Genomic DNA, 15,075 nt, shown 5'->3' on the forward strand with positions numbered 1-15,075 from the left:
TGGATAATTGTTTATATGAAATAATTAATAGACTATTATAATAATGATATTTTGAAGTACTAAATAATCATTCTAGAATAAGTGATAAAAATGGAAGGGTTTCGTTTTTTACGAATCAAAAACTTAGGCCAAGTGTACTTTATTTATTAGTGAAGGTAGAATACTGGTTAAAATGACAGAATAACTCGCTTTTCACTATAACTAGCTAGTAAAGTTACTATAATGGCCGTTGATGGCGCTCGACTAGTGGGGGAGGCGTATACAGTTCACTCTTGAGAGTGCAGTTAGCTACGATAACTTGAACACCGTGTCTCATGCAGGATAATCACCGGTTTTGAGAGCCGATCTTCGGCTGCGTCTACGTCGGTGATTCTCGTAGTGTATCTTTTACTTCAGTTTATAAATAACATTGAGGTAAGATTTATTTAATTGTTTATATCTTTATTATGGCTGTTCTTTGACCTCATCATCATACAAAATATTTTATTTTATAATTTTCAATTATTTTACATGAAGTTAATTTATAGACAATTTAAGAATGTTTATGTAGTTATTGTACAAATTTATTGTATCAAATTAATAAACGTTTCTGATTTAAAAAAAACAACAAAATTGCGTCTACAGATCACATAGCACAACTTATTTATTAATAATAATAATAATAATATCATTATTATTATTTGTTTACCAACTATATCTCAATTCGAAGCAAGTAATTGTAGTTTAATTAACATAACCCAAATAATACTAACTGAGCACAAAGTAGTAATTGTAATAATTACAAATTTTAATCAATTACAATAAAAAATTCTATATTTTTGTTTGCTTATTTTTTATTATTGTTATTTTATAAAAACTGTTATTTATCTATGATTTTTATTTTCATAAAAAAAAGATCAGAATTTTGTTTACTTATATATTCGCGTTATATTTTAGCCGATGATTTTAAAACTTAGTAACTATCTCCATAACAAGAAAAACGAGAAAAATTAAAGTTATTAACATGAGTTTTCCATTAACCAATGCTATTTGATTTCATGAGCAGATTTCCTGCCAAAACATTTAAGAAAAACTAAAAAAAAATTATCTTCATCGACAAATTTTTAATCTTTGTATAATTTAAGCTCAAAAATAATTCTAAAATTATGTCTATTAACTAATCCTTTCTCCTGTGTCAGGAGGATCTTTTCATGTCCTTAACACATAGATGTTTTTAAACTAACGGTTTCCAGTCATCGATTACTTCAGGAGTCAACTAGGAAAGGAATTTTTAAAAGTATAAAAAAATTTAGTTCCGATAAGCTGAATAAGCATGTAAATAAATGTTTATTATGACACGGATGAATTGATATTTGTAAATAAAAACGTAATTAAATATTCTGCACCAGTATAGACAATGTACTGCAAGTCGCCAGGAAATGATTAGTCGATCCATTGTTTAAAGAGTAAGTTTCCACAAAACTAGATTGTAGGGAATACATTGCGTGATGGTTTTTTTTCTTTTCCGTACTTTTTTCGTTCAGTAATTTTCTCTTTTCCCAGCAGTTATTATGGCAGATATTTTAAAAGAATTTGTTTTAAATACCACATTATATCGATTGAAATAATACTCTTAATAGAAGATAAACATATAATTTTTTTAATATAAATTTAATATTGAAATACGTAATACTTGTAAAATAATGATAGTTGAGAAAAAATTGATTAAAAAACCTCAAACTGAACGAATGATGGTAAGATATTTTTAATTTCTTAGCGCATATTATTTGTTAAAACTTTTCACACGCGCGTAAAATCGTGTTACGTTACACATATTAAAAATAACCTTATTATTCATTAGGTTTTCCACTTTTTTAAGACAACTTCTATTAATGAAAAAAATATGTAAAAAAAAAACAGAAAAGTGATTAAGAAACAAAATATGAACAATGATTAACAAAATGTTAGAAAGCTCGTTATTAAGATTCAAACTCATCGCCAAAGATTTAGTGTGGTTAACGTAAACAAAGATACACACATAATTATAACTTTTGTTGTTTTTTACCTCAGAGTGATTTATAGCGTGTGAAAATGCCATGCCTGACCGGGAATCGAACCCGGGATATAATTATAATTTAAACGTGTTATTAGTTGTCATAATCAAACTGTAATAGGTGATCTAAGATGGAAGTGATCACTCTTGAATATAACATACCCATTCCCAAAAAATAACAGTAATCATGTTTCAGACTTATGGAAAGGGAAGAGTGAAAAGGTTTCCTTACTCTTTTCTGTGGGCTGTATTCAGATTGAATATAAAGATATCCAATCTACAGAGGCATGGGCAATATTCAGGCATACATATATGATACGTCATTGTTCATTACCAAAAAGACTGATTGTTATTAAAATCATTACTTTCAGAGAAAGCAATTTTAATTATTAAAGCTTGTAAATGAAATGTTCACGGTCAAAAATAGGACTAAAACAAATTTGAATTTAGCTACAAATTAATCCTTTCCTATTTCAACAGAAAATAACTAATAATATAATAGTTCCACTTAGTAGGAAAATAATTAAAATGAAATATTAATTTTTTTCTCCTATGTTAATTTTGAAAGATCAGTGATATGGCGGTAAGTAATGGTATTTTATAGTTTTATGAATAGATAGAAGATTATTATTATTATTACATAATCTCTTACTAATCTTATTTTTCTTAAAAACATCACCTACTATCTATTAGTTTTCTTTTATCAAGACATAGAATCAAAGAAAGAAATTGCTGTCAGTATTCTAAGTAAATACACTGCGTTCGGAAAGTTTCTGTGCGTTGGAATTATGGAAGTGTAATAACAAATCTTTCTTAATTATTACTTTATATTTTTATTTCATTATTTTATAGAAACTGATATTACAATAACTGGAATAGTTAATAAAAGGTGTTGAAAATTACCTCCTCCAACATCAACACAACACCGCATACGTTTCAGTTTGTTTTCAAACACTTTAACTGCTGATATATTGGAATGTTTCGTACGTTTGCTTTTATTGCAGTTTTTAGTTGTCAGTCGAGCGTGTTCTGTTTCGACACACTTCTTATTTTGCTGCCTCTCAAAGAAAGTAATCTGGGGGAGTCAGATCGGGCGATCATGCAGGCTCCAAACCCCTCAAAATGATTCGTTCACCAAAGAAATTTCGTAAAAACTTTATTTACCTGTTAGATGTGTGCGCTGTGGAGCCATCATGTTGGAACCAAATGCGATTGATTTCCACTGATTGATGAAGTTTGTTAAACAGCACAATAACGATTACTGTAATTTCAAAAACGATTGGACCCACAATGCGCGTTCTACTCATACCGACCCAGACTCCAAATTTTCGCTTCGTGTAAAAATTGTTCGTTTAATTCGTGGGGGTCAGTTGTCGACCGCAGTCGTGTATTTTTTGAATTAATAAGCCCTTAAAAACGTAATGTCGAGGATACTACGAATTTTTGGTAAAAAAAAAAAAAAATGTTTAAACCATTGACAATAATATAGTTTTTTGGCATGATATGTATCTTTTTTTTGGCATGATACGAAGGTTTCAGTTCTTAGACGTACATTACTTTGGAGAAGAAAAATTCCAATTCTTTCCTTATAGCTTTATGTATGGTAGCATGTCCGATATCTTGCTGCTTTGCTAACTTACGCATTGATTTTGATGGGCTTTTGATCACTGCATCCGAAATATCAAGCAGCTTCTTTTCGTTTAGTTTAGGTTGTCTCACTTCGATCAGCGTCTGTAAAAAAGCCTGTTGTCCGAAATATTTCGATAAAAGTTTGAACAGCAGTATTTTAAAACTTTTCAGAAAACTTGTGCTTCACAAGTTAAGTAAATCAGTATACTTGTCAGCTTTACGAAAGATGTGCTCATCGAGAAAAATGCATTCCTCTACCGAAGAACCATAACGTTTCTCGCAACTATTGATTCCGATAAATGAAACAACACGAACAATTCTAAAACGTACTGCAAAGCGACCTTCCGATTGCATTGCATTTCATGATCACAGTAATCTATACTATTAAAAAAATTTCAAAATATTCGGAAGGAGGTATGAGGGGGTTATCAGAACATCACGCGAGAATCAATCTACCGATTGCTTTCACATTTTCAGGATACATTTACGTTATCCGAAGGAAGGTTTTAAGTCATAGATCTAGGACGTAGCCCCCTTGGGGAGGTATGAGGAGGGTATCAAACTTCTATGTCAAGAACGAGGGAGGAAGAAAGAGGGCTTTTCAGACTTTAATTGTTATTTATCAGTATTATTTTTACAACCGTGGGGATAAGAAACACAGCCGAGATCCAGACTAAACGGGAAGGGCACGCTTCTCTCGTCGTGACCGCAGAGTTTAATTTTTATATTTTTTGGAATTAATATAAGTTATTCACAGATATAACCTAGTTTTATACTGAAGACTGCATAATCTATCTAAACAATTATAATAAAATACAGTTACAAATTTTAATTAACGTTATTTATATATATATATCCGGAAAAATTTTTTAAATTTTGGAATTGGATCCATAGTTTTTGTAATAGAGAGGAAATATATACGTGGAAATTAGAGAAAATGGTTTTACCGTAAGGATTACGTAGCTTAGCTCCCTAAACTTAGAAGAAATGGCCACAGAACTGTTCCATGATTTAACTATTTTCTATTAATTTTTTCAACGATTTTAGGAAACAGACAGAAAGCGTCAAGCATATATTTCCAGTAATTGTGGCTTATAAAATTTGTGGATCTGAGAGGACTGAGTAAATTGAACTGTAGGTCAAAATTGTCGTTTTCGCGATCAACACTTTTTTTGTTGGTATGAGGATAATATTTTTGGTGTTTATAGACTCAATCAAGTTATGATCTGAGTGCATAATCTAATTAAAGTTAAATATAGGAAGTGTTTTTTTTTTATTTATGAAACACTCGGTGTAAGAGGTAGACGCGGGAACTGCACTTCCGCAAATCGATTAATTTGATAATTGAGGGTTGTAAGCTAGGTGGTCATGGTTGAAAAAGGCCATACGAAGGCGATAGTAGGTTGGTAAACACATTGATGGAAATGTCTGCCGAGGCATTTTCACCGATGGCATCCTGACAGAGGCCAAACTGATGACTGCTTTGTGTTACCAAGTATAGGGGGTTTAAAGAGCGACCTCCGGTAAAGCCCATCAAGGCTAGGAACGCAAGGAGATATGGCGACTGAGATTGTCACAAACCGAGTATCTTTCCCTACGGGGGATCATAAATAGTTTTTTTTTTCTATCAAACGCTTTTTTACCTATTACTGTGTTCTTGTTTTTATTTAATTTTCGCTTTTCCAGTCTTCCGTTAACATGATACCTAAGTTTTAGTATTGTTCTATTTATTCGATTGTTCCTTCTTTTTTTGAAGGCTTTTTGTCTCCTATTCTGAACACTTATTTTTACTTAATTTCCTATAATTCGCTTTCATTCCATATCCTACCATAATATCTTTAATTTTAGGATTCTGTTAAGTATTATTTGCGATCCTTACATAATTTATTTTCCCTCTTCCTACCCTGATTCCTCCATCTTCTTCTGGATAATTTTTTATTATATTTTCAACCTATAAACAAGGTCGGTAATACGCAGCATACTTGTCTTACTCTTCTTCGTAAATCCAACCATTACTTTCAGTATTTTTATTTTCGTAGCCATTCAATTTATTTGTTTTGTATCATTCAAATCTATAATTTTGCTTTTTAAAATTTCTATTAATTTATCCCATAGTAAATAGTTAAATGCTTTTTCTATATTTATAAAACATACACTTATTCCTTTGCACGTTTACAAATACACCTCTCATTAATAGCTCTTAGCCCAATAGTATTCCTTATCCCTCTTTCTTTCCTGAATATGCATTCTTCTTCTGTAACCGTTTGCTCCATTATTTTAGTACACAATATTCTGTTCAGAATTCGCAAAAAGGAATCTTTGCTGAATGTGAAACCGAAAGAAAATAATTATCCCTCAATATTGACACTTTTTTAATTATACTTTTTGTTGTAAGAAAATCTTCCGACTATATCCCATGTAGATATTAAATATGTAATTCTCTCTTCATTAAAATCACTTTTGGCAACTCATCTATTCCTAAATCTTTTTCATTCTTCATATTTTTTGTCGGTTGTATGATTTTCGATTTTAACTGCTCTTCTACTTAATTTTCTTTATTTCTATACATGTCTTTACAGATCTTACATGAATAGATCATTTGACTTTCTGTTATATATAATCTGATAGTAATCGAAGATTTAATGTAAAGATCTATCGTCAAAAATGAATACCAACAGTTTAAAATTCAGACAAAACCAAATTGATTTAAAACATTTTTTAAACTTGTTAATTGCAATAATCTTTCCTAATCTATGAGATTATGTTGTTACATAATCTCACTTAGATCTCCGCCAATTCAATATGCTTGAATTTTCGATTTGATGTTGCATAATGTTTATATTTAAGGAAAATATGACATCGATATGAGGCAACTATTCAAATAATATATACATACATTGGGCAAAATAAGACGTAGGAATCAACGTGTTAATCTCAAACGACGAAGGACAACTTCATCATAATTTTTATCTTTTTACCGACTATTTTCACAAAAACACACTAACTTGCAAAAGAAAGAAAGATCACTTCGATACTTGTTAGACTAAATAAAGCAGAATATTATTATTTTTATTGAAATCGGTTTATAAAATTAATCTAAACCTTGTTGCAATTGTTCACTACGAGGGTTATGTTTACTCGTAGCTTAAAATACGTTACTAGCTTAAAATATGTTTACTCGTATCAACAGCTTAAACTTTTGAATAAATCCAGCATTTAAACAAATATTTGTAATTTCTTATTCATTACTCTGTTAGTAGTTGATTAAACCTTTTCGTATCATTGTTAAATTGATTTTTCCTTATTACTTCATTATAATAGTTGTTTAAACAGTTTACTTTGATACTGGCCTCTGTAAAAGATAGTCTGTTAAAAGTAGGAAAAGTATTAGTTTTAAAATTATCTACGTAAAACTTAATAGACCAGTTTTTCAATAAATTATTTAGTTGTTTTTTTACAAATAGGCTAAGGTATTTCCAGCAATCGATCTTTACTTTAATGAAAGAAAAAACTACGGTCTTTTCGATTTTAATTGAAGAAACAAATAAATGTAGAGATTGTTCGAGAAAAAGTATGTGTTTATTAAGTGAAAGTGGAATAGATTTTTTTTTTTTGAGATAACATTTTTCACTTTCTAGGGAATTCAATATTTAGTTTTAATTGAATATTTATTTATCTAATATTTTAAAATATATTAATATGTTACATAAATATATATAAATTGGTAAATATAAACGTATTTTTATCAAAAACCATAAATTACAATTAATTATTTTTAGTAATCTAGGTCTGTAATTTTTCTACATAGTCTTTATTCAAATAGCAATTATATGTTTCATACATTAAATTAAAATAAATTAGCTTTAAATAATTTCTTTATTTAAAAATTTGTTATAATTTCTCCACTACAATTTATTGATAAAAAAATGTATACATAAATCTAGTTTATTAATTATCTGTAAAGTTTTACATAAGCATTAAAGAAAAAGTTAGAATGTGATTCAATAAAAGGAATTTGCAAACGATTATTAATTAAAATAAATTCTATAAATCGTAAGGGCTGATTTAATTTTACATAGTAAAATATAATTAGGTACCTCGTCAAAAATGAAAAGAAACAGCTTAAAATTTAGACAAAAATCAAATTGATTTCAAAGATTTTTAAATTTGTAAATTGTTGTAATCTTACCTAATGTATGAGATGTTGCATAATCTCATTTAGAGCGTTGCCAATTTAATATCCATCACTAATTTTAATAAAAATAATAATACTCAACGTTTCTTTTTCGCAAGTTTGAGTATTTTTGTGGAGTATTCCGGTACTAGATACAAATTTTAATAAAGCTTTGCATCGTCGTTTGGGACACACCAGGTTAAACATGGATTTATTACTTCATCTCATGATGCCCAGTATTTTATGTTACTTGAATATTGCCGCATATCGGCAATTATCTTAACTATTACAATTATTACCTTAACTATGCATTTATATATAACTTATATTTCCCTTAACTATATACATTATTTCACGTATTATTGCCCTAACGTCATAGTTTTATGTAAATGGTTTGGGACTCAAACTATAATTTCATTATTAATGTATGAACTTAAGAACTGAGTATTAATCTATGTTGAAAATTGAGTGTTGTAATTCTGGAATAGGCCGAAAAATGAAACTATCAAATCATTGTGGAATTCATATTATAATTGATTTTGACTAATCAGAGTTTTCTTGATGATCTCTTTTAAAATAATTAATTGCATTCTTAGTGTTTGCTATAACAATAATATTTTAAAAGATGGCAACTACAGAATGGATAAAATAAATTTAGCCATGTTTTACAGTTTCCTAAAAAACTCTTTACGATAAAATTTTATAAAAATTCAGATATTATACCGGATATTAAAAAAAGAATATCAGGGTTTAAATATGTTATAATATATCTTGGTTGAGATGTACCGTGTTGATTTAAGGCTAAAATCAACAACAAAAGAACAGTTTTAGTTGCGCGCAATGCTGTAGATTTATTCTCTATCGTATCATTTGACAACGCCACTAACAAAGAAGGCGACTCCTGAACAAAACTAATTCAGTATTTTGTAGTTTGCTAAATGTGAATCTGTAGTTACAGTTCAAAGTGCGTTCTGTAGAAAGACAAAGAGTAATGTAACTTTATTGATAAGTTTACCGCTCAACACATCTGTATAAACCAGCAAGTTGCTTGTTATAAACCTAACATCATTTGTTCATTTTTTACGTAATATAAATGTTTATAACCTGTTTATCTATTAAACAAATTTTAATTGTCCGTTTACAAATCGCTCGTTATTGTAGAATAGTTGCAACGTTATAAACCACGACGCGACTGAAGACGCATTAAGCACAATAAGCGGGAAACAGGATTAATTTTTCACATAAATTAAACAATGAGTGCGCAGAAATGTGTTTCAAAACAGTTATCTAAATCCAAAACATATTGCCCGGTTGACTACAGAGTATTAATTATCATTAAGCAGCAAGTAATCTGTTTGTTAATATTATAATTCGAATACATTTCCTTCAAATAAACTAATGTAAGTGTTTAATCAGAACATAAAATAAACAATAAATAGATATTTAATCGACTGTCATTAATTATATTATTATTTTATGTATTAATTAATTCTAAATGTTTATTAAAAATTAGTTACTGTTGAATTTATAAGAATTCAATTGAAATTAGTTATCATTTTTTTTTAATGTAGAAATTGTTTCTTTCAAAAACAAAACAATGACCTTTATACGTACTGTCATGTAAAATTATCATATCTTTGCGAACTGTGTAATATATGATAACCTATCTTTATTGTACTAGTATAAAATGGACACAAAATATTTTATAGATCTGAAGAAAATATCTTACAAAATCATCATCTTTATTAACTTTTGTGTCTTTATTTTCATATCCTTTTTCTATTGCGCTTTACTTCATCCACTTTATCTTAGACAAAAAAATGTTATCAGTACTTAACCATAGAAAAAATTATAACTTTTTAATTCGTTGAATAGTACGTACAGAAGTCCCAGTATGCTTTAGAATTTGTGGTGCATTCTCTTCTTTCGGCGTTAGGTTGGTTGTCTTGTGAGTTGCTCGGTAATAAACAAGATATCTGTTGTTGGGTTGTGATTGGATGTGCTTCTATTATTTTGTTTATCGGAATTAATAGTTGGGAGAAACGTTATGGTTTTGTCGGTAGAGGAACAAATTTTTCTCTATGAACACGTCTTTGGTGCAGGTGGCAAGTATACTGATTTACTTAACTTATGAAGCACAGGTTTTCTGAAAAGTTTCCAAATACTCCCGTTCCTCACCGCAATGCAGTTTAAACTCTTATCGAAATATTTCGGGCAGCAGGTTTTGTTGAAGACGCTGACCGAAGTGGAAGACAACCTAAACTATAGGAATAATAGCTGCTTGATATTTCGGATGCTATAGCCAAAAGTTCATCAGGGTCAGTGCGTAAGTTATCACAGCAGCAAGATATCGGAGTTGCTACCGCACATAAAACTGTAAGAAAAGAACTGAAGTTTTTCCACTCCAAAGAAATGTGTGTTCAAGATCTGAAACCTACATATGACAAAAAGACTGACTATATTATTGTCATTGATTTAATAGTTTTACTTACCAAAATTCCATAGGTATTACTTTTTTACAAACGAAGGGTGGCTTCATCTGGAAGGGCATTAGTTCGTAAAAATAAACGACTGTGCTTGACAATTAACCTCCACGAATTACACGAACAATCTTTACACGAAGCGAAAATTTGGAGTCTGGGTCGGTGTGAGTAGAACGCTTATTGTGGGGCCAATCTTTTTTGAAAATAGAGTTAATAGTGATCGTTATTGTGCTGTTTTAAAAAACTTCATCAATCAATGGAAATCAAACACGTTTGATCCCAACAAGAAGGTTCCACAGCGCAAACAGTTAACAAGCCAATGATGTTTTTGGGAAATACCTTTATTGAACGCAATTCGAGGGGTTTATGGCCTGCACGACCTCCCAGTCTGACTCCCTCACATTACTTTCTATGAGGAGCAGCGGAACAACCAGTGTATCGTAACAAATCACACACGATTGACGAACTAAAAACCGCAATAACGGCATATACGTTCGAGACATTCCAGTATATCAGCTGGTTAAAGTGTTTGGAAACAAATTGAAACGTGTGCAGTGTTGTACTGGTGGTGGAGGAGGCCATTTTCAACATCTTTTATAAATTATTCCAGTTATTGTAATATGTATTTCTATTAAATTATGAAATAAAAATATAAAGTAATAATTAAGAAAATCTTGTCGTTACACTTCAATATTTCCAGCGCACAGCAACTTGCCGAACCCACTTATAGAATTAGTGGTTATTATCTGACTTCTTTTCTTTCATTATAATATTGTTAGGTTGATAAAAATGACCATGTTATTGGTATTAACAGCCCATCGTTATGATGAAATCAAATCAACTTCCAAAGTAAGAGGTTTTAAATCATATAAAACACAAAACTATGTAAATAAAACACAAGTGGAAGGTTTGAGGTGAAGCGACTTAATATTTTTCTATCAAGTTCAACTGAAAAAGCTACAAAATATTGTAAAGTGACAGAAAATGTATTTCCACCACTCTGGATCTGCCGCATTCATCCTTCACAATCCATATAAATTCATCTGGTGTGACCCATCCAAAGGGCGATCGACAATTGCCGCGGAAAACTGGACACACCCTATCGCCTCAGTGTGAACCGATGCTCCGACAAACTCTCCTCATCTAGAATCCTCTATACACGGTATAAGCCAGCGTGTTTCCCGCTAGCGAAGGCTAGATCAGGACCGAGCGCGTTCAAATGTGGCTCCCTCACCATTTATGCATAGAAGACCGAAGGAACCTGCGCGGTCTACCAAGTGGGTCCCTCGAATATTACGAAGATTGCAACGAAACTCCGGCGACTTGGCATTGAAGTCGCCGGCTACCAAGATGTTGCGGCCCCGGTATCGTCGAACCACGTCCTCCAGTGAGTCCAATAACATAACGAAGTCCTCTACAGTGGCATTTGGCGAGCGGTAACAAGACACTACCCACCACGTCCACCAGGTCAGCCCAAACATATCCATTACCAGATCCACTGTCAATCACCGGGACCCCCGTAAGAGGGAAGACGGCCGTAACCACAGCCCAGTCGACCAACCATGATGTCCTGACCACGGACGCAATGTGAGGTTCAGATAAAAAAATGACTTCTACACTGTTTCGTAAAGTTACTTCTCAACTCAAGTCCACTGACTGTTTACTTCGGTTTATATTCAGTTGTAGAAATTTCATTGCGAGTCCCACAACCAACAGTCCTGTGGCCCTCCGCACCACAAACAGCATATGTCCTCGGGTGCTCACACTGTGCCCGCGGATGTCCAGTCTTTCCATAGTTAAAACACAGTCGGGACCGGTCAGTCCCTTTGCAGACCACTGAGACGTGGCCCTGTTCCAACAAATGTTGGAAACATAACAAAAGATGCTATAAATATAGCATCTTTCTTTCATCTCCATGAGTTGGACTTGACAGTGCATCCAGCCTACTCGCATGCGTTCCTCGGCCAGCTTCTTGGCCACCCGCATTGTCGTAATGACTGTCGCATTTATTGATTTGCCGAAGGCCGGCAGCATTGACGGGGCTTGAAACTCCTCCTTTCCACCAGCAACCCAAATTAAGGCGTGCCGCAGGTCCTGTTCCATCGTATCCCCCTTCAAGTCTTTTACATGCCACAGCTCTGTGGCCACCTCTCGATTTGACATCCACTCTAAAGTCCGCCACTTCGTTCTTCAACACAGTCGTAAACTGCTCGGCTTTACACGCGTCCTTATTACGGAGTCAAAACTCGTCATTCGTACCCTTTCTGAGAGAGAGAACTTCATCTGCTTCCTCCTGAGTTACTGACTGCTTCACTTTTCGTAGTAGATGAGCGTATGACTGCCGTTAGGAGCGGACAACTACAGTCCTGCTGTCCTGTACAGGAGTCAAAACTGCCGTCCCTTTGCCTTTCCACCTAGTATTTTTTTATGGCATGTACTCAGCTCCCCTATGATCACCGGAACTCTCTGCCATCCGATTCGAAACGACCCAGTGAGGTTTCCTGGCAGTATTTACGGACGGCGACCCCGCGGAGCTCCCTCCGCCCAACTTCAGAGGCTCGCCTCACGATCATTCGTGCCTCAGTTCATCTGTTGATCCATATTCTGTCGAATTCTCTCCTCATTTGCCTTTTTACGTATCATGGTGGAGACCACTATCAATATTTTATCCCACTTGTCCTTGCTGCTAAGCATTACTCTTATGATATTGCTCGCACCCACTATTCCTTGCTCCACCACTCCGACTCTCAAATCCCACTATCTTGGGCAGGAGAACACCACGTGTCTGCGGTGTCCTGTTCCCCGCAATCATGAAATTGGTTGGTGATGCTCCTACCCATCCGTTGTAAGTAATCACTAAAACACCCGTGGCCAGACAGGAATTGGGTAAACTCGATGTTCGTGTTTCCATGGCTCCTCTCTGTCCAAATTCTGACATCCCTGATAAGCTAGTGCGTCCATCTTCCTTTGTGTGTCGTTTGCCACCTTCCGTTCCATTCTGTGTACAGTACATCTACTGCTGAACTCTTGTCTCTACCGTTCTCAATGAGAATCCTCATCCTAGTTTGCAAATCCACCAGAGGAACCCCCGCCTTCACTGATGCCCTCCGTTGTACTTATGGTTCTGTATCCCGCGATTATCTGGAATTTACGTCTCCGTTGCAGCCTCATCAGTCTACTTACATTTCAAGCTCTGGAAAGAGCTCCCTGCAAAATCTGCACACTGTATAAAACCACTGAACAGAGTACACTTTCCAGGAGTCTCCTCTTCATGGTCCTTCGCCCCCATTTTTAGCCATGATTGTACTCAATGTCTGAACCACCCTCTCACCCATTGTGGCTGTCTCTTCCTCATATATGGGGAATGTTAGATTCCTGTCCAGCTACACTCCCAGGTATTTTGTGGCTGTGCTGAGGTGTCGTATTATATTATTGCCTACTCAGAAACTAATAGGACTCAGCCCTCGCTGGCTGGACATCAACACCACCATCACCTTTCCTCTGCGATGCGAAAACCATTAGTGGACAGCCATCTCTGTACTAACTTGGCCCCTCAGACTACCCCTCAGGTAGTCATCAGCTCACCTTAAATTTTCTCTACTAACACCAGGGCAAAATCAGCATATGCCACCGGCGTGGCGCCCTCCGGATATCTCTCCCTGAGCACCTCGTCAAAAGCTATGTTCCACAGGGTAGAACCTAATCCCAATCCCCGTGGAACACCTCTCTCCACAGTGAACTTCACCTCACTTTCCTCACAGTTACACTACAGTGCGTCTAACGCTGAACGACCAGCTCAAAAGCCGTATTGGTTCTCGTGAAACCCGCCCACGCCTTCATTTTTTCGTTTGAGAGGCATTTTCTCGAATAATTTCGCCATGCAGCTCATCTGGCGCGACCTCCACCATGAGTTTAATGATTTCCGGGGAGGGGGGGGACTCCATCCAACCATCGTACCACGTTTGATCTTCTTAGTTGCACTACACATGTTCTGCTGCGTGAGAGTAGTTGCACTACACATGTACCCTGCGCCTTTGCTGTGAACCGCAATTGCCGCGGTGAGTATTGAAACCTCTATGTCGGCATTTGCCGCCACCACCCACTTCTCTTCCTTGGTAGTTCGCTTATCTGGTTAACCAAGATTACATAGGCTTTCTCTCTAAAGGTCATTTCCCAGCAAGAATCCATCGCCCTGCTGCTTCGATTGGCGTTGAATTGGAAATAGCACATTAACGAGCGCTTTGCGCACCACAACTGCCTTCACCGGTTCCTCCGACATATGCACTTACTCTATTCGCTCCCTTATCTGTCCTCTGACCACACTCACCACTTTTATGTTCCTCCTCGCCACATCTAAAACATAACTTAGAGCGATCAGTCTACCGCGAAGTGGCCATTCTCTCCACTTCTGAAACAATTAATCACATCCTCCCTCTTAATAATTCTGCAGTTGGTCCATCCCACTTGTAGTCTACTTCCTTAGCAGTGGCGTCATACTCGAGATCCTTAACATGGAAATGTATAGGACGAGATCTGCTGCCTACCTCTCTGAACGCCACCCCGTCAACGTTATGGCTGATAGTATTTTTCAAAGTTTCTGCTTGTTTTGCTCTAACTCGGATATGAATTTCGTTCTCAGTACCCTTCCTCACCGATAGTAATTCCGCCAATTGGTTGCCGACTCTTTCCTTAACCGTTTTAAATAAGTCGGCGAAAATACATCCTTCCGCCCTAATTGCCATAGTGCGTGACGGCTC

The 15,075-nt window shown here is 34.6% G+C and overlaps 1 protein-coding gene across 2 annotated transcripts in view; it reads left to right on the plus strand.

Annotated features, from left to right (window-relative positions):
• The first annotated feature begins 261 nt into the window (after positions 1 to 261).
• The window catches only part of Oatp33Ea (Organic anion transporting polypeptide 33Ea), a 144,726-nt gene continuing 129,912 nt past the window's right edge, over positions 262 to 15,075 (plus strand). For both annotated transcript variants that reach the window (XM_075381401.1, XM_075381409.1), the window contains exon 1: positions 262 to 414. The gene's annotated coding sequence lies outside the window, so the exon portion shown is untranslated. The remainder of the gene's footprint in view (positions 415 to 15,075) is intronic.

Source organism: Lycorma delicatula, chromosome 1 (assembly GCF_047948215.1).
Source record: "Lycorma delicatula isolate Av1 chromosome 1, ASM4794821v1, whole genome shotgun sequence".
In the NCBI taxonomy this organism is placed as follows: domain Eukaryota; kingdom Metazoa; phylum Arthropoda; class Insecta; order Hemiptera; family Fulgoridae; genus Lycorma; species Lycorma delicatula.